The sequence below is a fragment of the Mustelus asterias genome, chromosome 21, assembly GCF_964213995.1.
Source record: "Mustelus asterias chromosome 21, sMusAst1.hap1.1, whole genome shotgun sequence".
Taxonomy (NCBI): Eukaryota; Metazoa; Chordata; class Chondrichthyes; order Carcharhiniformes; family Triakidae; genus Mustelus; species Mustelus asterias.
In genome coordinates this window covers 76,305,688-76,329,340 of record NC_135821.1, presented here as the reverse complement: position 1 = coordinate 76,329,340, position 23,653 = coordinate 76,305,688, and the positions used below count along the sequence as shown (strand labels likewise).

General features: G+C 44.9%; 1 long non-coding RNA gene across 1 annotated transcript in view; it reads left to right on the top strand.

Moving 5' to 3' along the window:
• Nucleotides 1-8,127: 8,127 nt before the first annotated feature.
• The window catches only part of LOC144508988 (uncharacterized), an 80,123-nt gene continuing 64,597 nt past the window's right edge, over nucleotides 8,128-23,653 (top strand). Inside the window, exons 1-2 of the long non-coding RNA XR_013500376.1 lie at nucleotides 8,128-8,311; nucleotides 9,919-10,018. This is a non-coding gene — a long non-coding RNA (uncharacterized LOC144508988). The remainder of the gene's footprint in view (nucleotides 8,312-9,918; nucleotides 10,019-23,653) is intronic.

Here is a 23,653-nt window from a genome sequence, read left to right as displayed (position 1 = left end):
CCCCTTCCATGTTTCAATTAGATCCCCTCTTATTTTTCTAAACTCCAGTGAATACAGGCCTGCTCTCCCCAATCTCTCCTCCTATGACAATCCCATCATCCCAGGAATCAGTCTGGTGAAACATCACTGCATTCCCTCCATGGCAAGTATATCCGTTCTTAGATAAGGAGATCAAAATTGGACATAATACTTGAGAATAAATACATTCAATGACTTGGCCTTGAGAGAAATCTTTGTATCCTCACTGGCTACAGGGGAGGTCCCAGAGAATTGGAGAATAGCCAATGTTGTTCCTTTGCTTAAGAAGGGTAGCAAGATTAATCCAGGTAATTACAGGCCGGTGAGCCTTACATCAGTGGTAGGGAAATTATTGGAGAGGATTCTTTGAGACAGGATTTATTCCCACTTGGAAATAAGTGGACGTATTAGTGAGAGGCAACATGGTTTTGTGAATTGTCTCACGAATTTGATCGAGTTTTTCGAGGAAGTGACAAAGATGATTGATGAGGGTAGGGCAGTGGATGTTGTCTACATGGACTTCAGTAAGGCTTTTGACAAGGTCCCTCATGGGACACTGGTGCAGGAGGTGAAGTCGCATGGGATCAGAGGTGAGCTGGCAAGGTGGATATAAAACTGGCTCGGTCAAAGAAGACAGAGGTTAGTAGTGGAAGGGTGCGTTTCTGAATGGAGGGCTGTGACAAGTGGTGTTCCTCAGGGATCAGTGCTGGGACCTTTGCTGTTTGTAATATATATAAATGATTTGGAGGAAAATGTAATGGGTTTGATTAGTAAGTTTGCAGACGACACAAAGGTTGGTGGATTTGCGGATAGCAATGAGGACCATCAGACGATATAGCAAGATATAGATCGTTTGGAGACTTGGGCGGAGAGATGGCAGATGAAGTTTAATCCGGACAAATGTGAGGTAATGCATTTTGAAAAGTCTAATACAGATAGGAAATATACAGTAAATGGCAGAACCCTTAAGAGTATTGATAGGCAAAGGGATCTGGGTGTACAGGTACACAGGTCACTGAAAGTGGCAATGCAGGTGGAGAAGGTAGTCAAGAAGGCATATGGCATGCTTGCCTTCATCAGCATTGAGTTTAAAAATTGGCAAGTTATGTTGCAGCTTTATAGAATCTTAGTTACGCTGCACTTGAAATATAGTGTTCAATTCTGGTCACCACGCTACCAGAAGGATGTGGAGGCTTTGGAGAGGGTACAGAAAAGATTTACCAGGATGTTGCCTGGTATGGAGGGCATTAGCTATGAGGAGAGGTTGGAGAAACTTGGTTTGTTCTCACTGGAACGATGGAGGTTGAGGGGTGACCTGATTGAAGTCTACAAGATTATGAGGGGCAAGGACAAAGTGGATAGTCAGAAGCTTTTTCCTCGGGTGGAAGAGTCAATTACTAGGGGGGCACAGGTTTAAGGTGCGAGGGGCAAGGTTTAAAGGAGATGTACGAGGCAGATTTTTTACACAGAGGGTGGCGGGTGCCTGGAACACATTGCCGGGGGAGGTAGTGGAAGCGGATACGGTAATGACTTTTAAGGGGCGTCTTGACAAATACATGAATAGGATGGGAATAGAGGGATACGGTCCCTGGAAGGGTAGGGGGTTTTAGTATAGTCGGGCAGCATGGCCGGTGCAGGCTTGGAGGGCCGAAGGGCCTGTTCCTGTGCTGTAATTTTATTTGTTCTTTGTTCTTTTTACTCCAGGTGTGGTCTCACCAAGGCCCTGTACAGTTGCAGTACGACATTCTTGCTCCTGTAGAAGTGATAACTTGTGTAACGTGAGGGAGAGGAGCAAAATAATAAACACAAAGAACAGGATTTGGAGAGAGATGTCTAACCTAGCAGAGTGGTAAAGAGACATGGGTTGGCCAGGCAGTGATCAAGGCAGTAACTGGTATATTGGCCCCTGTCTGACAATGCCTCAATTTAAACATTCTCAAACTTGTTTTCAAATCCTCCATCGCCTCACCTATGACTCTGTGATCCCCTTCGACCCCACAACCCTCTGAGATCTCTGTGCTTCTCTCCAATTCCGATCTCCCTAATCTCAGTTGCAGTGACATACACAAACCAAGATGCTAAGTTCTGGTATCCTCCCCTCCCTAAATCTCTCCTCTCCTCCATCAACCTTTCCACCTTAAAATCATCTTTTTTGGTTGTCCGTCCTAGCGTCTCTGTTCATGGCTCGCGGTCAAAAGCATTTTTGTGAAGCACTTTTGGTCATTTTACTATGTTAAAGGTGCTGTATAATTGCAAGGTCTTGAGTTGCTTGTCACATGCAGGTAAGTAAATAAAACGAGGCTGTGTAGACACAAACATAATGGGAGATAATGACAGGAATATACTCAGTCTGAATTAAATCGAGAGAGACAGAAAGAAAAAAACAGATGTTAGTTTGATCAATTTGAAAATACAGCATCATCTGGGTTTTCCGGGTTGCCTGAGTTTTGATGCGTTGGTTATGCTGGAATCCAGGGATGAAATTAAACATGGTCAGATTGCAAATAAGGTGGAATTTGTTGTAAGGTGTTGGATACCATTTGGTAGCTGTTAATAAAGTCTTTGTAGTCTTATGTAGGTTAACTGTATGTATTCATTAACAAGAACTATGTACATATATCGAGTTCAAGGTAGGAGCTGTCTCCATGCTTGTTTGTATGCAGAGCTCTGTCCATCATCGATTGCGTTTGCCCCAGGTACAGTCATGTGTTCTTTTACATCACTGTGTGGACAGCACTGTATTCGGTTCTATATTAACCTCATATGTGCCAGAGCTTCATACAACAACACCCACTCCCCGACAATCCAACATATTTTGAGTCATTTTAGTTCACCCCATATATTAACATTGTTATTACTGTCCCACCTGCCCCCTTCAAGTATCTGAGTTCATAGGTTCAGGTGGTCTGGAGGTCTTATAACCCTTCCATACCTTGTTCTCATTGCTGTCGGAGGAGACCACAATCAGTAAGGATAGGCAACAACACCTCCTCCACATTACCCTCAACACTGGTGCTCCACATGGCTGTGTTCTCAGCCCCCCACTGTACTCCTTACACACCTATGACTATGTGGCGAAATTCTCCTCCAATTCAATTTTCAAGTTGGCTGACGACACCCTATAGTGGAACAGATCTCAAACAATGATGAGACAGAGTACAGGAACGAGATAGAGAATCTGGTGAACTGGTGCGGTGACAATAATCTCTCCCTCAATGTCAACAAAACGAAGGAAATTGTCATCGACTTCAGGAAGCGTAAAGGAGAACATGCCCCTGTCTACATCAACGGGGACGAAGTAGAAAGGGTCGAGAGCTTCAGGTTTTCAGGTGTCCAGATCACCAACAACCTGTCCTGGTTCCCCCCATGCCGACACTATAGTTAAGAAAGCTCTCCAATGCCTCTACTTTCTCAGAAGACTAAGGAAATTTGGCATGTCAACTACAACTCTCAGCAACTTTTACAGATGCACCATAGAAAACATTCTTTCTGGTTGTATCACAGCTTGGTATGGCTCCTGCTCTGCCCAAGACCGCAAGGAACTACAAAAGGTCGTGAATGTAGCCCAATCCATCACGCAAACCAGACTCCCATGCATTGACTCTGTCTACACTTCCCACTGCCTCGGCAAAGAAGCCAGCATAATTAAGGACCCCACTCTCCCCAGACATTCTCTCTTGCACCTTCTACCTTCACGAAAAAGATACAAAAGTCTGAGGACACGTACCAACCGACTCAAGAACAGCTTCTTCCCTGCTGCTGTCAGACTTCTGAATGGACCTACCTTGCATTAAGTTGATCTTTCTCCACACCCTAGCTATGATTGTAACACTATATTCTGCACTCTCTCGTTTCCTTCTCTATGAACGGTATGTTTTGTCTGTATAGCGCACAAGAAACAATACTTTTCACTGTATGTTAATACATGTGACAATAATAAATCAAATCAAATCAAAGAGTGATAGGCTCTGTCACTGCGGGTAAACTGTCGACTTGGAGGTTATTTTGGCATCTGGGTATCTTTTCATCCTCTTTTTCCATCCCTTAGTAATTGAACCATCCATTGTCAATTTGGGCGAGGTGATAGGTGGTTGTAGTTCCATCCTGTGTTGACCGTTTGGAGTGGACGAACATTCTGCTCATCTCCATGCCATTGTTGCTCCTTCTTTCTCTGTTGTGCGGTTCACTGTGACACATATTGGGGTGGGGCCTGGGTGGGATTGTGGTCGGTGCAGACTCGATGGGCCGAATGGCCTCCTTCTGCACTGTAGGGTTTCTATGATTTCTATGATATGGGAGTTCAGGTTTCAACATGGAACACTCATTGAACATATTGCACCATTTTAGCCAAATTTTTGATTACTTTTTTTCTTTTCCACTAGTTTTTCAAGCTGATGCATCATTTATTCAGCTCCGCAACTGCTCCATTGGGGAGACGATGGCCTAGTGGTATTATCACTGGACTATTGAATGAGAAACTCAGCTAATGCTTTAATGGCTGGGGTTCAAATCCCACCAGGGCAGATGGTGGAATTTGAATTCGATAAAAAATATCTGGAATTAAGAATCTACTGATGACCATGAAACCACTGTCGGGAAAAACCCATCTGGTTCACTAATGTCTTTTAGGGAAGGGAATCTGCCATCCTTATTTGGTCTGGCCTACACGTGACTCCAGAGCTACAGCAATGTGGTCGACTCTCAACTGCCGTCAGGCAACTCGGAATGGACAATAAATGCTGGCCAGCCAGCAACGCCCAGGTCCCACAAATGAATAAAAAAAAACTTCACCTGCGTGTTTTAGAATCTTTCTTCTATGGTCACTGACTGCTCCTAAGATTCTTTCAATTTATTTGTCCAATCCGTCCCATTCACCTTTTCTGCTTTTAAAATCCGGATTTGCTCTTCCAAACTGTGCATCGTTCACATTGTTCAGATTGGGTCAAAGTTCAAGAACTTCATCAGTTTTAGTTGTTAATTCTGCTTTCTGATTCACCAGCAATTCCTTCTCCTGTTCCCAGCATTTTGCACAATGCTACTAAAGACTTCTGATGCTTGAAGTTCCTTATGTTTTAACTGGAGGTCCATTTTTGTTGAATTTGTTTCCACAAGCTCAGCACTGAAGCATTTCCACTTCCTGTGAGCAACATTCCAGTTTACTCATTATTTTTTTCCATATCAAAGGCATCTCTCATATGATAAAAGCAAAATACTGCAGATGCTGAAATCTGAAACAAAAACAGAAAATGCTGGAAAATCTCAGCAGACCTGACAGCATCTGTGGAGAGAGAAAGAGCCAACATTTCGAGTCCAGATGATCCTTCGTCAGAGCTGAGAGGCGAGTTTTGGTAAACACCTGGTCGAACACCAGAGGGGAAACGGAAAGCAGGGGCGGCACGGTAGCACAGGGGCGGCACGGTAGCACAGTGGTTAGCACTGCTGCTTCACAGCTCCAGGGACCTGGGTTCGATTCCCAGCTTGGGTCACTGTCTGTGTGGAGTTTGCACATTCTCCTCGTGTCTGCGTGGGTTTCCTCCGGGTGCTCCGGTTTCCTCCCACAGTCCAAAGATGTACGGGTTAGGTTGATAGGCCATGCTAAAATTGCCCTTAGTGTCCTGGGATGCGTAGGTTAGAGGGATTAGTGGGTAAATGTGTAGGGAAATGGGGGTAGGGCCTGGGTGGGATTGTGGTCGGTGCAGACTCGATGGGCCGAATGGCCTCTTTCTGTGTTGTAGGGATTCTAAGATTCTAAGATTCAGTGATGGTAACGTCTTAGTGTTTTCAGAGTCAATGGATGGGAGACTGGTTTGCGTGATGGACTGGGCTACATTCACGACCTTTTGTAGTTTCTTGCGGTCTTGGGCAGAGCAGGAGCCCATACCAAGCTGTGATACAACCAGAAAGGATGCTTTCTATGATGCATCTGTAAAAATTGGTGAGAGTCGTAGCGGACATGCCCAATTTCCTTAGCATCCTGAGAAAGTCGAGGCATTGATGGGCTTTCTTAACTACAGCACAGGGGCATGGAGGGACCTGGATGGGTTGTCAGTGATCTGGACACCTAGAAACTTGTACAGAAATGTGTACAGCAAGGGTTTCAGGCTAGGAGCTGTCTCCATGCTTGCTTCTGCACACAGCTCTGTCCAACACTAGACTGACCCTTAGGTGCAGATCAGGTGTCCTCTCTCTCTGGCCTGTACTCAGTGCGAAGTTCACCCTATATGTGCCAGACCCTTATACTACAGAATTCCATGAACTGACCAAAAAAAAAAACACCTGAATATTGTGTGGGAGGTATAACAGGTGATATTATCTGCTTCACCGGCACGGTAGCACAGTGGTTAGCACTGCTGCCTCACAGCGACACGGTGGCACAGTGGTTAGCACTGCTGCCTCACAGCGACACGGTGGCACAGTGGTTAGCACTGCTGCCTCACAGTGACACGGTGACAGTGGTTAGCACTGCTGCCTCACAGCGCCAGGGAGCTGGGTTGATTCCCGGCTTGGGTCACTGTCTGTGTGGAGTTTGCACGTTCTCCCTGTGTATAACGTGGGTTTCCTCCGGGTGCTCCGGTTTCCTCCCACAGTCTGAAAGATGTGCAGGTTAGGTGCATTAGCCATGCTGAATTCTCCCTCAGTGTATCCAAACAGGTGCCGGAGTGTGGCGGCTAGGGGATTTTCACAGTAACTTAGAACATAGAATATTACAGCGCAGTACAGGCCCTTCAGCCCTCGATGTTGCGCCGACCAGTGAAACCAATCCAAAGCCCATCCAACCTACACTATTCCAATATCATCCATATGTTTATCCAATAACCATTTGAATGCTCTTAATGTTGATGAGTCCACTACTGCTGCAGGCAGGGCATTCCACGCCCTTACTACTCTCTGAGTAAAGAACCTACCTCTAACATCTGTCCTATATCTATCACCCCTCAATTTAAAGCTATGTCCGCTTGTGTTAGCCATCACCATCTGAGGAAAAAGGCTCTCACTATCCACCCTATCTAATCCTCTGATCATCTTATAAGCCTCTATTAAGTCACCTCTTAACCTTCTTCTCTCTAACAAAAACAACCTCAAGCCCCTCAGCCTTTCCTCATACGATTTTCCCACCATACCAGGCAACATCCTGGTAAATCTCCTCTGCACCCTTTCCAACACTTCCACATCCTTCCTATAATGCGGCGACCAGAACTGTACGCAATACTCCAAGTACGGCCGCACCAGAGTTTTGTACAGTTGCAACATGACCTCCTGGCTCCGAAACTCAATCCCTCTACCAATAAAAGCTAACACACCGTACGTCTTCTTAACAACCCTATCAGCCTGGGTGCCAACTTTCAGGGATCTATGCACATGGACACCCAGATCCCTCTGTTCATCCACACTACCAAGTATCTTACCATTAGCCCAGTACTCTGTATTCCATTGCAGTGTTAATGTAAGCCTATTTGTGACTAATAAATAAACTTTAACTTTGCTTTTTAATAGCTCCTCCTGGATTTAATTTTATTTCTCGTATTCCATGTCAATGTACTATTAATCGTAGTGTGTGGGAATTACCTTGTTGAGGGAATTGCCAGTTAAACATGTGACATTGATTGTCCTATAAATAGAGACAGCTGGAACACTTTGGGGGAAGAGCTTCTTGTAAGTCAGTAGCACCAAGGAAGGGTCTTACAATGAATCAGCTTGAACCTGAAAGACCAGTCTGGATCGATTTTTCCAATACAGCCGTTTGTTGTGAGTAACATGCCAGGCTCAAACGCCTGCCCCGTTTACACTGAACGGCTCACAACGTGAATCCAGGCGTACTTAAATATGTGCTGGATTCATCAAATCACCACTTCATCAAGCCATCACATCACAACTAGCTGGAGAAGTGAAAATTGATGGGAAGATTGAACGGGCATTGACTTTAACAGCAACCCGCGTCCAAAATGGTAACCAAAGAGAATGAAGTTTACAGATGTCTTGTCCCCATCTCACTTAATGCACTACATATGCTCCGAACGCATCAAAATTAATTCTAAAAATAGAGCAAATTATAAAATAGCCTCCATCTGTGCCTGTATGCCACATGCAAGCACATCCATGTGTCCACAGCCCACGGGCATACATAGGGTTATTTTTTCATGACAGAGTAACAGACGGAGGGAGTTTCAAGAAGTTTTGGAGACTGTGGGAACCACGTCCACCTGAAAATAAATAAAATGGAGCTGAACTTGATGAACTGTGGCGTAAGATATTAAGATTTTTAGCTTGTATTCTGGCCAGGACAGTGCGAGTGGTGAGTTATAAAGTGAGCTGCAACTTTTGTGTCAACAAATGAGTAGCCTGTTAATGGAAACAGTTACTCATTTGATTTCTTGTATCTTCCACTTTGAAACACTGCTGGTTTATAGGGACCATATGGAATTACTGCTTTATAGCCACAATTCATAAGCAGTTAATTGCAATTGGATTAGCAGATGTAAGTACTTTAAACAAAAATAATAGTCAGAGATTTACTTGCTTGTAGCTTGGCAAGCACTCCGGTCATTTTTGCTGATATTTCAAAGGCATATTATGTATAAGCCATTTGACCGTATAAATAGATCCTGTGTAAGATATGTTACACTTTGAAACCAATTCTGAAATGACCCTGAGGTCTTTTTATACCCGCACCATCAGGTGCTAAGGCATTGTTGGAAATGGGTGAATGACATTGGTTACCCTTTAAGTATTATCAACTGGTCTGTATGGGTGGCATGGTGGTTAGCACTGCTGCCTCATAGCGCCAGGGACCCGGGTTCGATTCCCACCTTGGGTCACTGTCTGTGTGGAGTCTGCACGTTCTCCCCGTGTCTGCGTGGGTTTCCTCCGGGTGCTCCGATTTCCTCCCACAGTCTGAAAGACGTGCTGGTTAGGTGCATTGACCCGAACAGGTGCTGGAGTGTGGCGACTCGGGAAATTTCACAGTAACTTCATTGCAGTGTTAATGTAAGCCTTACTTGTGACTAATAAATAAACTTTAGCATGCAAGAAGCAATACTTTTCACTGTACACTAATGCATCAGTACAGATAAAATCAATAACACAGGGTGCAGGGTAGAGGGGTTACTGAGCAAATGCAGGCGATTGGGACTAGCTTCGTGGTTTTAAAAAAAAGGGCGGCATGGACAAGTTGGGCCGAAGGGCCTGTTTCCATGCTGTAAACCTCTATGACTCTATGTGACTATAATAAATCAAATCAGCTGGGAGAACAAAACGACCCTTTGTGAATGGCATTAATCAGTTATGAAAATCCATGTTGATCAAACTTTTACCATAATTGGTCTTGGGGAAGGGGCAATTGGCTGAAGACCCCAATGAACAAAACATCCACGTGATAGGTTTTGGTTGCAAGATCTCACAGATAAGAGTTTGGTTCTCAATGCTACTGTATTGTTAGGTGCAGCACATTTGCTGCAGTCCTTAATGAGTTAAGTGTGCGATAGTGCCACAGCCTTTCCGTTTACAATGTCGCTGCAGCTGTTGTCAATGTGCAGTGACTGGCTCCCGGCCAATACCATTTACTGCACTCACTGGGCCTGAAAGCACAAAGATTACATTCTGTTGCCAGCTCAGTAACCTGAGGACCTCCTTTTAATAAATGAGCCAGAAGCACATCTGTACACAGCCGTGGCAAGCTGCGGCACAGCAGGATTCATCCTCTTGTGCATCTTTCCTTTAAAACAAGGTGAAATGGGAATAATCCATTAGCACCATGTGTTAGCCGGGGAAAAAAAAGGCCAGGTTTTATCATTTCACCCAAACCTCATCCTCCCTGTGCCCCTGCAATCAATGTACTCTATCAGCTGCATCTGATGAGCTACAAATCAGTTTGACACCTTCCTGTTCAATCTCTTACAGCAGAAGTGGCAACCAAGGCTAAAGTAAGCACATCTACATTTCTGCAGCCTTGAAAGAAACAAGAGGATTTTACTGTATCGATAAAGCCAAGAAATGTGGAATAGTAAGTGTTGTTGTGCATGGCATTTCCTGAAATAAAGAGTTAGGCAGCCTTCAGTAACAGATCTGCTTCAGGCTTCTCGTTTGCCGGGGGAAAACTGAGCAAATTTCCTTAAACCCAGTAAACGTGGCAAATGGCCTGAATTTCATTTTACCAAATGGCTGAGCTGTCTGTGGAGAGGACACACAATAACTTACCTTCCTGGAGAGAAATTTGAATGTGGAAATGAACGTGAGCTGTTTGTCAGTCTGATGTGAGTTCAACATTGGAATAAAACTCAGTGAGATCTGCTTTAAACGTCACCTGAGATGCCAGTTTTCCTTGTGCACCCGGGAATAAACTGAACCGCAGTATTTCTACTGTACAGACTCGATCTACAACTGGAATCTAAAACAGCTTTGCTTTTTGAGACTCCCAGATGGGGGAACTGTCTTGTACCTTTCGCTTAGGATTTAGTTTGGGTTTGGTTACACAAGTTACACTGCACAGGTTTCACATGAGTTGCACTCTGGTGCTAAACTTTGAAGGGTGATTGATCACAATGTGTCTGGATCAACAACTCTGCAGTTGGGGGGGTGGGGGGGGGAGGGGGGCTGAAGAGTTTGATTGAGCTTATCAGCTCATTTGTAGCCTGCCACGTCTCTGGCTGTTTATAGATAAATAAACAATGTATGATCAAATCTAATACTGATTCCTGTTACACTGAATGAATATCAAACAGTCGATTCCTGCCAGCAGCAAGTTTCAAAATGGAAATAAGTGCTGTCATTGGAATTCCATATTATTCTTACCTTTCGTATTCTCATCTGTCTCCCCTTCGCTCTAAGTACAATTCCTTAACCAATTCTTTCTCCTCTGTGGAAGTGTCGGATATCTACCCCATGACAGGAGAGTGAGATCAAAGCCAGAGGAAGCACAGGATGGCTGCAAAGACAAACATCACAAAACAGCAAGCCACTAATACTGAATCCTATTTCTTCAGTAGCCAAGGAAACTAATGGGAACAGCTTCATCCAAACATTTTACACAGCTTGGACAAGCAGTGCAGAGATATGGATAAGGTGGAAATAGTCAGAGAAAGCTTTACTTTCCGACTTGAAAGTTTTGGTGAGTTTTCCTGTGGATTTGATCTTTTGTTAATGCTATACTCTCAGGTATAAAAAATAGAATAGCCCAAATATGTATTCATTTTTTAAACTTGTATTCATGGCGTGTGAATGTCACTGGCTGGGCCAGTGGTTAGCACGGCTGCTTCACAGCTCCAGGGACCTGGGTTCGATTCCCGGCTTGGGTCACTGTCTGTGTGGAGTTTGCACATTCTCCTCGTGTCTGCGTGGGTTTCCTCCGGGTGCTCCGGTTTCCTCCCACAGTCCAAAGATGTGCGGGTTAGGTTGATTGGCCACGCTAAAATTGCCCTTTAGTGTCCTGAGATGCGTAGATTCGAGGGATTAGCAGATAAATGTATAGGGATATGGGAGTAGGGCCTGGGTGGGATTGTGGTCGGTGCAGACTCGATGGGCCGAATGGCCTCTCTCTGCACTGTAGGGATTCTATGATTCTAGGATTCATTCAACATTTATTGTCCATCCCTGAGGGCATTTAAGAGTCAACCACATTGCTATGAGTCTGGAGTCACATGTAGGCCAGACCAGGTAAGGACGACAGATTTCATTGCCTATATTAAAATGCTGAGTCAATGCACAGAAGGAAATATGATTATAAGTTATGAAAAGCTTCATGAAGCTTTATGAAAACTTCCTTTGGAGAAAATTGAGAGGGGATATGATTTGGTTTCTAAATGTAAAGTGCAAATGATGATGTAGGTTTAAGGAGGCTAGTTAAGTGTAAAGAGCTACACGCCAGCAACATTCACCAGCCTCGAAGACAATGATTAGGAAAGGAATTCTTTTCCATGTTGGACCAAAATTTAAGTCAATGGGAATCAGGGGAAAGCTCTCTGCTGGTTGGTGTCATACCTGGCACAGAGGAAGATGGTTGCGGTTGTTGGACATCAATCATCTCAGTCCCAGGACATCACTGCAAGAGTTCCTCAGGGTAGTGCTCCATGCCCAACCATCTTCGGTTGTTTCCTCAATGCCCCCATCATAAGGACAGAAATGGGGATGTTTGCTGATAATTGCATGGTATTCAGTTAAACTCATTACTCCTCAGATAATGAAACAGTCCATGTCTGTGTGCAGCAATATCTGGGCAACATTCAGGCTTGGGCTGATGAGTATCAAGTAACGTTTACATGACACAAATACCGGACAATGACCATCTTCAATGAGAGAGAATCTAACCATCTCTCCTTGACTTTCAACACCACCATTACCATCACTGAATCACCCCTCTATCAACATTCTGGGGGTTACCATTGATCAGAAACTGAACTGGACCAGCTATATAAATACAAAAGCAGATCAGGGGCTGGGAATTCTGCAGCGAGTAACTCACCTCCTGACTCCCCAAAGCCTGTCCACCATCTACAAGGCACAAGTCAGGAGTTTGATGGAATACTCCTCTGTTATGGGTGGCACAGTGGTTAGCACTGCTACCTCACAGCGCCAGGGACCCGGGTTCGATTCCTGGCTTGGGTCACTGTGTGGAGTTTGCACCTTCTCCCCGTGTCTGCGTGGGTTTCCTCTGGTGTTCCGGTTTCCTCCCACAGTCTGAAAGACGTGCTGGTTCAGTACATTGACCCGAACAGGCACTGGAGTGTGGCGACTAGGGAAATTTCACAGTAACTTCATTGCAGTGTGAATGTAAGCCTTACTTGTGACTAATAAATTAACTTTAACTTTTACGCTGGTCCCCAGCCAAGGTCCCCAAATTTGTTATCCACCGTTCCCTCTGTGGGAACTATCTCAGCACAAGCTCCAATTGGTTGAATTCTGTTGGGCTACCTCCAAACTGTGATACTCCAGGTGAGGGGGGATGGACTTCCTCCCTTTCTTTATTCAACACCCTCGGTTGGTCGCAACAAGATTACTTTGAAAGGATCCCTCCTCATCCAGGAACCTTCTCCCAGTCCCAATGTATTTATGTTTTAAAGGAGCCAGTTTAACCAGGCTTTTCTGAATTATAGAGTGAGTTTATTAGCTACTAAACGCAAGAAAGCTTACACATGAACATATCTCCATATGGCTTGGAAATGAGAATGGAGTTCAAAAATAAGTTTTAAAAAAGATATATAAATCAATGTGAAAGCAAAATACTGCGGATGCTGGAATCTGAAACAAAAACAGAAAATGCTGGAAAATCTCAGCAGGTCTGACAGCATCTGTGGGGAGAGAATAGATGTGGAGATGCCGGCGTTGGACTGGGGTAAACACAGTAAGAAGTTTAACAACACCAGGTTAAAGTCCAACAGGTTTATTTGGTAGCAAAAGCCACACAAGCTTTCGAGGCTCTGAGCCCCTTCTTCAGGTGAGTGGGAATTCTGTTCACAAACAGAACTTATAAGACACAGACTCAATTTACATGAATAATGGTTGGAATGCGAATACTTACAGCTAATCCAGTCTTTAAGAAACAAAACAATGGGAGTGGAGAGAGCATCAAGACAGGCTAAAAAGATGTGTATTGTCTCCAGACAAGACAGCCAGTGAAACTCTGCACAAGGACGGCCTCAACCGGGATATTGGGTTTATGTCACACTATTTCACATAAATATTTCTGCTTTTTTCCTCCTGAGTCTTTATCATGCGATCCTAGAATCAGAATTTATGTCACACTATTTGTAACTCCCACAGTTGCGTGGACCTGCAGAGTTTCACTGGCTGTCTTGTCTGGAGACAATACACATCTTTTTAGCCTGTCTTGATGCTCTCTCCACTCCCATTGTTTTGTTTCTTAAAGACTGGATTAGCTGTAAGTATTCGCATTCCAACCATTATTCATGTAAATTGAGTCTGTGTCTTATAAGTTCTGTTTGTGAACAGAATTCCCACTCACCTGAAGAAGGGGCTCAGAGCCTCGAAAGCTTGAGAGAATAGAGCCAATGTTTCGAGTCTAGATGACCCTTCGTCTCGGCTCTAATGGAGGGTCATCTAGACACAAAACATTGGCTCTATTCTCTCCCCACAGATGCTGTCAGACCTGCTGAGGTTTTCCAACATTTTCTGTTTTTGTACAATAAATCAATCTTTGACCTATCCTTGAGAAGGAGATGGTGAAATGCTGTAGCGGTTTGAGATTCCTAATACCAGTACGGCTGACTTCAGGAATTGAATAGAACAAAGAACAAAGAACAATACAGCACAGGAACAGGCCCTTCGGCCCTCCAAGCCCGCGCCGCTCCCCGGTCCAGGATTGAATCCTGAATCCAGGATCCCCGCCCAATTTTCCAGCCTATCTACATCCTAATATCCTATCCACCGAGCTGTCCCTCACAGCTACGATGCTTGGTTTAGTTGGTTTCCAGACTCCAGGGTCCTGAGGTTTAGCTGAGAAGTTGCCCCGCTTCCTTTCCGGCTGACATGGCTTGGTTCAGGGTTTTTCTCCACCACTGTGACACCTCTCCATGCTTGGATGGGTGCAGCTCCAAGCACATTCAAGACGTTTGCACCCATCCGGGACAAAGCAGTCCAATTGATTGGCACCCCATCCACCATCTGAAGCAATCAATCCCTTCATCAATAGAATAATGAGGCTGCAATGTGTAACATCTTCAAGATTCACTGTAGCAACTCACCGTGGCTCATCAATGGCTTGTGGTCGGTACGTATAGTGACTGAATGATCATAGCGGCACTGATGAAAACGTTTTGCAGCAAAAACAATGCTAGCCCTTCCTTGTCTAACTGCGAATATCCCTTCTCAGCTGTTATCAGCGTGCATGATGCAAAACCAACGGGTTTTTCTGACCTGTCCTGCATCAGATGAGAGAGTTTTGCTGTAACACCATAGGGTGAGAAATCACATAGGAGAATGAGTTCTTAATCTTGAAGAAAGTGAATCAGCAGCTTAGCTCATTACAGCAGTGCTCTCAGCAACCGGGACCAAGTGTTAGAAAGATTTTCCAAGACGAGGCTGCGTTTAAAGTGTAGCAAGTCCATCTTCCGGGAACAGAGTGCAGAATATTTAGGTCACAAAATCCCAGGGTAGAGTTTGTCCTCAGCAGAGGAGAAACTCAGAACTATCAAGAAAGCTGCAAACCACAGACATGTGTCCGAGCTCAGGTCACTTCTGGGCATGGTAAATTACTATGGGAAGTTTCTGCCGGACCTTTTGACAGTGTTGGTGCCAACACTGTCCTTGAAAGCTTCCTTGTGTGCTGGCCCCCACTTCCATTGTGTCTTGTGTGTAGTAAATACACTGGCACCAACACTGTCAGAAGGTCCGGCAGAAACTTCCCATAGTAATTTACCATGCCCAGAAGTGACCTGAGCTCGGACACATGTCTGTGGTTTGCAGCTTTCTTGATAGTTCTGACTTTCTCCTCTGCTGAGGACAAACCCTACCCCGTGATTTCTGACCCAAATATTCCGCACTCTGTTCCCGGAAGATGGAATTGCTACGCTTTAAACGCAGCCTCGTCTTGGAAAATCTTTCTAACACTTGGTCCCGGTTGCTGAGGGGCTGCTCCTCAGTTTTCCCGTGATCAGAATGCTCTCCAAGTAAACTGCTCCATGAGGAATCCCCGGCAACAGATTGTCCATTATCCTTGGAAAAATCACCGGACTGGAGAACACCCTGAAAACCAGACGGTTATATATGAACAAACCTGTGTGAGAGTTGATTGTGACACATTGTTTTGAGTTCTCCTCTAACAAAGGCTGCTGATAGGTGTGGCTCATGTCAAGTTTTGTAAACAGATCTTCCACAGTGGCAGCGGTGAGCATGCAGCTTGGAAGCCTGATTAATAGTCAGTTTGTAATCCTCGTGTGCATGCACAGTATCGTCACATTAAAGACCAGGAACAATTGCAGCTGCCCATTGTGAGAATCAAATGGGCTCATAAGAACATAAAAGCTAGGAGCAGGAGTAGGCCATCTGGCCCCTCGAGCCTGCTCCGCCATTCAATAAGATCATGGCTGATCTTTTCGTGGACTCAGCTCCACTTACCCGCCCACTCACTATAACCCTTAATTCCTTTACTGTTCAAAAATTATCTTTCCTTGCTTTAAAAACATTCAATGAGGTAGCCTCAACTGCTTCACTGGGTAGGAAATTCCACAGATTCACAACCCTTTGTGTGAAGAAGTTCCTCTTCAACTCAGTCCTTAATCTGCTTCCCCTTATTTTGAGGCTATGCCCCCTAGTTCTAGTTTCACCTGACAGTGGAAACAACTTCCCTGCTTCTATCTTATCTATTCCCTTCGTAATCTTATATGTTTCCATAAGATCTCCCCTCATTCTTCTGAATTCCAATGAGTATAGCCCCAGTCTACTCAATCTCTCCTCATAAGCCAACCCTCTCAACTCTCAACTAGTGAATTTCCTCTGTACCCACTCCAGTGCCAGTATATCCTTTCTCAAGTAAAGAGACCAAAACTGTGCACAGTACTCCAGATGTGGCCCCACCAGCACTTTATACAGCTGCAACATAACCTCGCTGTTTTTAAACTCCATCCCTCTAGCAATGAAGGACAACATTCCATTTGCCTCCTTAATTACCTGCTGCACCTGCAAACAAACTTTTTGTTTGATTCATGCACAAGGACACCCAGGTCCCTCTGCACAGCAGCATGCTGCAAATTTTTACAATTTAAATAATAGTCCATTTTGCTGTTATTCCTACCAAAATGGATGACCTCACATTTACCAACACTGTACTCCATTTGCCAGACCCTCGCCCACTCACTTAAACTATTTATATCCCTTTGCAGACTTTCAGCGTCCTCTACACACTTTGCTTTGCGAGTCATCTTAGTGTCGTCTGCGAATTTTGATACACTACATTTGGTTCCCAATTCCAAATCATCAATGTAAATTGTAAACAGTTGCGGTCCCAACACTGATCCCTGAGGCACACCACTAGTCACTGATCGCCAACCAGAAAAACACCCATTTACCCCCACTCTTTGCTTTCTGTTAGTTAACCAATCCTCTATCCATGCTGATACATTACCCGTAACACCATGCACCTTTATCTTATGCAGCAACCTCTGGTGCGGCACCTTGTCAAATGCCTTCTGGAAGTCCAGATCACCACATCCATAGGTTCCCCATTGTCCTCCGCACATGTAATGTTCTCAAAGAATTCCACCAAATTAGTCAAATATGACCTGCCCTTCATGAACCCATGCTGCGACTTCCCAATGGGACAATTTATATCCAGATGTCTCACTATTTCTTCCTTGATGATAGATTCAAGCATTTTCCCTACTACAGAAGTTAAGCTAACCGGCCTATAGTTACCCACCTTTTGTCTAACTCCTTTTTTCAAACAGTGGCGTCACATTTGCTGTTTTCCAATCTGCGGGAACCACCCCAGAGTCCAGCGAATTTTGGTGAATTACCATTTGTTATTTCCCCTGCCATCTCTTTTAGTACCTGGGATGCATTCCATCAGGGCGAGGAGACTTGTCTACCTTTAGCCCCATTGACTTGTCCAACACTACCTCTTTCGTGATAATGATGGTTTCTAGGTCCTCACCTGCCATAGCCTTCCTGTCGTCAATTTTTGGCATGTTATTTGTGTCTTCCACTGTGAAGACCGACATAAAATACCTGTTCAATGCTTCTGCTATTTCCACATTTCCAGTTATTACATCCCCCTTCTCATCCTCTAAAGGACCAATGTTTACTTTAGCCACTCTTTTTTGTTTTATATATTTGTAGAAACGTTTGCTCTCTGTTTTTATATTCTGTGTTAGTTTACTCTCATAATCCATCTTACCTTTCTTTATAGCTATTTTTGTGGCTTTCTGTTGACCTTTAAAGATTTCCCAATCCCTAGCTTCCCACTAATCTTTGCCACTTTGTATGCATTTTCTTTCAATTTGATACCCTCCTTTATTTCCTTAGATATCCATGGCTGATTATCTATTTTTTTGCAATCCTTCCTTATCACTGGTATATACTTTTGCTGAGCACTGTGGAAAATCGCTTTGAAAGTCCTCCACTGTTCCTCAATTGTCCCACCCGAAAGTTTTTGCTCCCAGTTTAGCTTAGCCAACTCCTCCCTCATCCCCTTGTAGTCTCCTTGGTTTAAACACAAGACACTGATATTGGATTTTACCTTCTCCATCGGTATTTTAAATTCAACCATACTGTGATCGCTTCTTCCGAGAGGATCCCTAACTGTGAGATCATTAACTATTCCTCAACGATTCCAAGTCTCTGTAGCTGCTCCAACTCCTCCTTCATTTGCCTTTCATGGCTCAGGGCACTGTGCTGGGCTTGAAAAAGTGAGGAGGAGCCGAGGATCTATGAACAACTGAACTGTAGTATCAAACAATGTGCCCAGTTCTTCGTTGAAAACCTCAGGATATTTCTGGATGACGTTCTCTGTCACCTGTGTGTGTTTAATCTCGCCACAGTTCAACAGAATTTTACTGAGCCAATCACACCCTGGTAAACTAGGCCCTTTCCTTTCACAGCCAGGTGCCATGCTCTTGCTTCTTGGTTGTTGTTTCAATGTCCACCTCTAACACCCCAAGCAATGGTATAGCTTCTCTGTGTGTCTGATGTTAGAGGCTGCACCTTCTCTGAGCCCCAACTCTTCCTGTAGGTCTCCTCAGTAATTACAGATGCAGAGGCTCCCGTGTCCGCCTCCATCTTAGAGATAGGATGTATGCGCATTTAGAAAGGAATAAACTCATTAACGATAGTCAGCATGGTTTTGTGAGAGGGAGGTCATGCCTCACTAACCTGGTGGTGTTTTTTGAAGAAGTGACCAGAATGGTTGATGAAGGAAGGGCCGTGGATGTTGTCTATATGGACTTTAGTAAAGCGTTTGACAAAGTCCCTCATGGTAGGCTAGTGAAAAAGGTTGGATCTCATGGGATAAAGGGGGAGGTGGCTAGATGGGTGGAGAACTGGCTTGGTCATAGAAGACAGAGGGTGGTAGTGGAAGGGTCTTTTTCCGGCTGGAGGCCTGTGACTAGTGGTGTTCCGCAGGGCTCTGTATTGGGACCTCTGCTGTTTGTGATTTATATAAATGATCTGGAAGAAGGAGTAACTGGGGTGATCAGTAAGTTTGCGGACGACACAAAACTGGCAGGACTTGCAGATAGTGAGGAACATTGTCAGAGGCTACAGAAGGATATAGATAGGCTGGAAATTTGGGCAAAGAAATGGCAGATGGAGTTCAATCCTGATAAATGCGAAGTGATGCATTTTGGTGGGAATAATGTAGGGAGGAGCTACACGATAAATGGAAGAACCATAAAGGGTGTAGAGACGCAGAGGGACCTGGGTGTGCAAGTCCACAGATCTTTGAAGGTAACGTCACAGGTGGAGAAGGTGGTGAAGAAGGCATATGGCATGCTTGCCTTTATAGGACGGGGCATAGAGTATAAAAGTTGGGGTCTGATGTTGCAGATGTATAGAACGTTGGTTCGGCCACATTTGGAATACTGCGTCCAGTTCTGGTCGCCACACTACCAGAAGGACGTGGAGGCTTTGGAGAGAGTACAGAGGAGGTTTACCAGGATGTTGCCTGGTATGGAGGGGCTTGGTTTTGAGGAGAGATTGGGGAAACTGGGGTTGTTCTCCTTGGAAAGATGGAGGATGAGGGGAGACTTAATAGAGGTGTATAAAATTATGAAAGGCATAGATAGGGTGAACGGTGGGAAGCTTTTCCCCAGGTCGGTGGTGACGTTCACGAGGGGTCATAGGTTCAAGGTGAAGGGGGGGAGGTTTAACACAGATATCAGAAGGACATATTTTACACAGAGGGTCGTGGGGGCCTGGAATGTGTTGCCGGGCAAGGTGGTGGAGGCGGACACACTGGGAACGTTTAAGACTTATCTAGACAGCCATATGAACGGAGTGGGAATGGAGGGATACAAAAGAGTGGTCTAGTTTGGACCAGGGAGCGGCGCGGGCTAATTGTTCTTTGTTTCTCGTTTCAAGGCTTCATTCTATGATCATCTTGCTGGTGCCAGTACAGAGCGAGACTGCGGATAGTTGGGAACCTGTCTCGGGGGCAGGGAATTCAGATGGTGTTCGTAAAGCAGAAGTGGAAATGAATAGGGTTGGGAAGCATTTTCTGATCAGGGCCAGTGTGATCTCCTGGACTCGTTTCGATCGCCTCAGGAAGGGAGAAGGGGTCATGAAAAGGGAGTACAGGGAATTAGGGAGACAGCTGAGAAAGAGGAAAGCAAAGGTAGTAATCTCAGGATTACTGCCTGTGCCACGGGAAGGTGAGGGCAGGAATGGAGTGAGGTGGAAGATGAATGTGTGGCTGAGGGACTGGTGCAGGGGGCAGGGATTCAGGTTCCTGGACCATTGGGACCTCTTTAGGGGCAGGGGTGATCTGTATACAAAAAACGGGTGGAACTTGAATCACACGGGGACCAATATCCTGGCCGGTAGGTTGGCTAAAGTTACTGGGGAGAATTTAAACTAGATAGGTTGGGGGGAGGGGAGCTAGAAGAGTTGACTAGGATCAAGGAACTAATTGATGGGGTGGAGGATGCAGGGGTAAGGGGAATTACAAAATTAATGGTAGAGGAGAGGGTGCAAGTGAATGAAGGCGGTAATTTAGATAAGGGAGTAGAGGGAGAGGGTGTTCGCGACTCATCAAAGCGGGTCCAGATAAAAGCTGGAATAAGGACACTTTGCCTGAATGCACGAAGCATTCGGAACAAGGTATATGAGTTGATGGTGCAAATCAGCACGAGTGGGTACGATCTAGTGGCCATTACAGAAACGTGGCTGAAAGGTGACCAGGACTGGGAGATGAATATCCAGGGGTATCAGGCGTTTAGGAAGAATAGACAGGAAGGAAAAGGTGGTGGGGTCGCGCTATTAATAAGAGATAATATCAGGGTAGTACTGAGGGATGACATAGGCTCTGAGGAACAAAACGTGGAATCGTTATGGGTAGAGATGAGGAATAGTAGAGGGAGAAAGACACTAGTAGGTGTGGTATATAGGCCCCCAAATAATAATGTTGAGGTGGGGAGGGCTATAAACAAGCAGATAAGGGATGCGTGTAAAAACGGAACGGCAATAATCATGGGGGACTTCAACATGCACATTGACTGGCAGACTCAAGTCGGTAAGGGTGGAATGGAGGAAGAGTTCTTAGAATGCTGTCGGGATAGTTTCCTTGAACAGCATGTTACGGAACCGACGAGGGAACGAGCTATTTTGGATCTGGTATTGTGTAACGAGGTAGGTAGAATTAAGGATCTTATTGTGAAGGACCCTCTTGGGTCTAGTGACCACAATATGGTCGAATTTCTGATTCAGATGGAAGAGGAGAAAGTTTGGTCCCAAACCAGTGTCCTCTGTTTGAACAGAGGGAAATATGATAGGATGAGGGATGAATTGGCTAAGGTAGACTGGGAGAGCAGGCTGGCAGGTAGGATAGCTGAGGAACAGTGGAGGATTTTTAAGGAGATCCTTTTCAGTTCTCAGCAAAAATATATTCCAGCAAAAAACAAGGATTGTAAGAAAAGGGAGAACCAGCCGTGGATAACGAAGGAAATAAAGGAGAGTATTAAAATAAAAACAGCTGCGTACAGAGTGGCCAAAAATAGTGGAGAAACAAGTGATTGGGAAAAATTTAAGAAACAACAAAGAGAGACTAAGAAAGCGATAAAGAAAGGAAGGATAGACTATGAAGCTAGGCTAGCAATTAATATAAAAAATGATAGTAAAAGTTTTTATAAATATATAAAAAGGAATAGAGTGGCTAGAGTGAATGTTGGACCCTTGGAGGACGAGAGGGGGGAGTTAATAGTGGGAAATGAGGATATGGCTGAGTCTTTAAATAAGTTTTTTGTGTCGGTCTTCACGGTGGAGGACACAAATTGTTTGCCAAATATTAACGATAGAGGGTTGGCAGCAGGAGAAATACTTAATACAATTAATGTTACCAGAGAGGCAGTGCTGGGTAGACTAATGGGACTGAAGGTGGACAAGTCCCCGGGTCCGGATGGAATGCATCCCAGGGTATTGAAAGAAATGTCAGAGGTAATAGTGGATGCGTTAGTGATTATTTATCAAAACTCGTTGCATTCTGGGGTAGTGCCGGTTGATTGGAAAACGGCTAATGTTACGCCGCTGTTTAAAAAAGGAAGGAGACAAAAGGCGGGTAACTATAGGCCGGTCAGCTTAACGTCTGTAGTAGGGAAAATGCTGGAATCCATTATTAAAGAGGAGATAGCAGGGCATCTGGATAGAAATGGTTCGATCAATCAGACGCAGCATGGATTCATGAGGGGAAAGTCGTGCTTGACGAACATGTTGGATTTTTATGAAGATGTGACTAGGGCGGTTGATGGAGGAGAACCGGTGGATGCGGTGTTTTTGGATTTCCAAAAGGCGTTTGATAAGGTGCCCCATAAAAGGCTACTGAAGAAGATTAGGGCACACGGAGTTGGGGGTAGTGTGTTAAAGTGGATTGGGGACTGGCTATCCGACAGGAAGCAAAGAGTCGGAATAAATGGGTGTTTTTCCGGTTGGAGGAAGGTAACTAGTGGCGTGCCGCAGGGATCGGTACTCGGGCCGCAACTATTTACCATTTATATAGATGATCTGGAGGAGGGGACGGAGTGTAGGGTAACGAAGTTTGCAGACGACACAAAGATAAGTGGAAAAGTGAATCGTGTGGAGGACGGAGAAGATCTGCAGAGAGATTTGGACAGGCTGAGTGAGTGGGCGAGGATATGGCAAATGGAGTATAACGTTGATAAATGCGAGGTTATACACTTTGGAGGAAATAATAACAAATGGGATTACTATCTCAATGGAAACAAATTAAAACATGCTACCGTGCAAAGGGACCTGGGGGTCCTTGTGCATGAGACGCAAAAGCCCAGTCTGCAGGTACAACAGGTGATCAAGAAGGCAAATGGGATGTTGGCCTATATTGCGAAGGGGATAGAATATAAAAGCAGGGATGTCTTGATGCACCTGTACAGGGCATTGGTGAGGCCGCAGCTGGAATACTGTGTGCAGTATTGGTCCCCTTATATGAGGAAGGATATATTGGCATTGGAGGGAGTGCAGAGAAGGTTCACCAGGTTGATACCGGAGATGAGGGGTTTGGATTATGAGGAGAGGCTGAGGAGATTGGGTTTGTACTCGTTGGAGTTTAGAAGGATGAGGGGGGATCTTATGGAGACTTATAAGATAATGCGGGGGCTGGATAGGGTGGAGGCGGAGAGATTCTTTCCACTTAGTAAGGAAGTTAAAACTAGAGGACACAGCCTCAAAATAAAGGGGGGTCGGTTTAAGACAGAGTTGAGGAGGAACTTCTTCTCCCAGAGGGTGGTGAATCTCTGGAATTCTCTGCCCACTGAGGTGGTGGAGGCTACCTCGCTGAATATGTTTAAAGCGCGGATGGATGGATTCCTGATCGGTAAGGGAATTAAGGGTTATGGGGATCAGGCGGGTAAGTGGTACTGATCCACGTCAGATCAGCCATGATCTTATTGAATGGCGGGGCAGGCTCGAGGGGCTAGATGGCCTACTCCTGCTCCTATTTCTTATGTTCTTATGTTCTTAGGGGGTC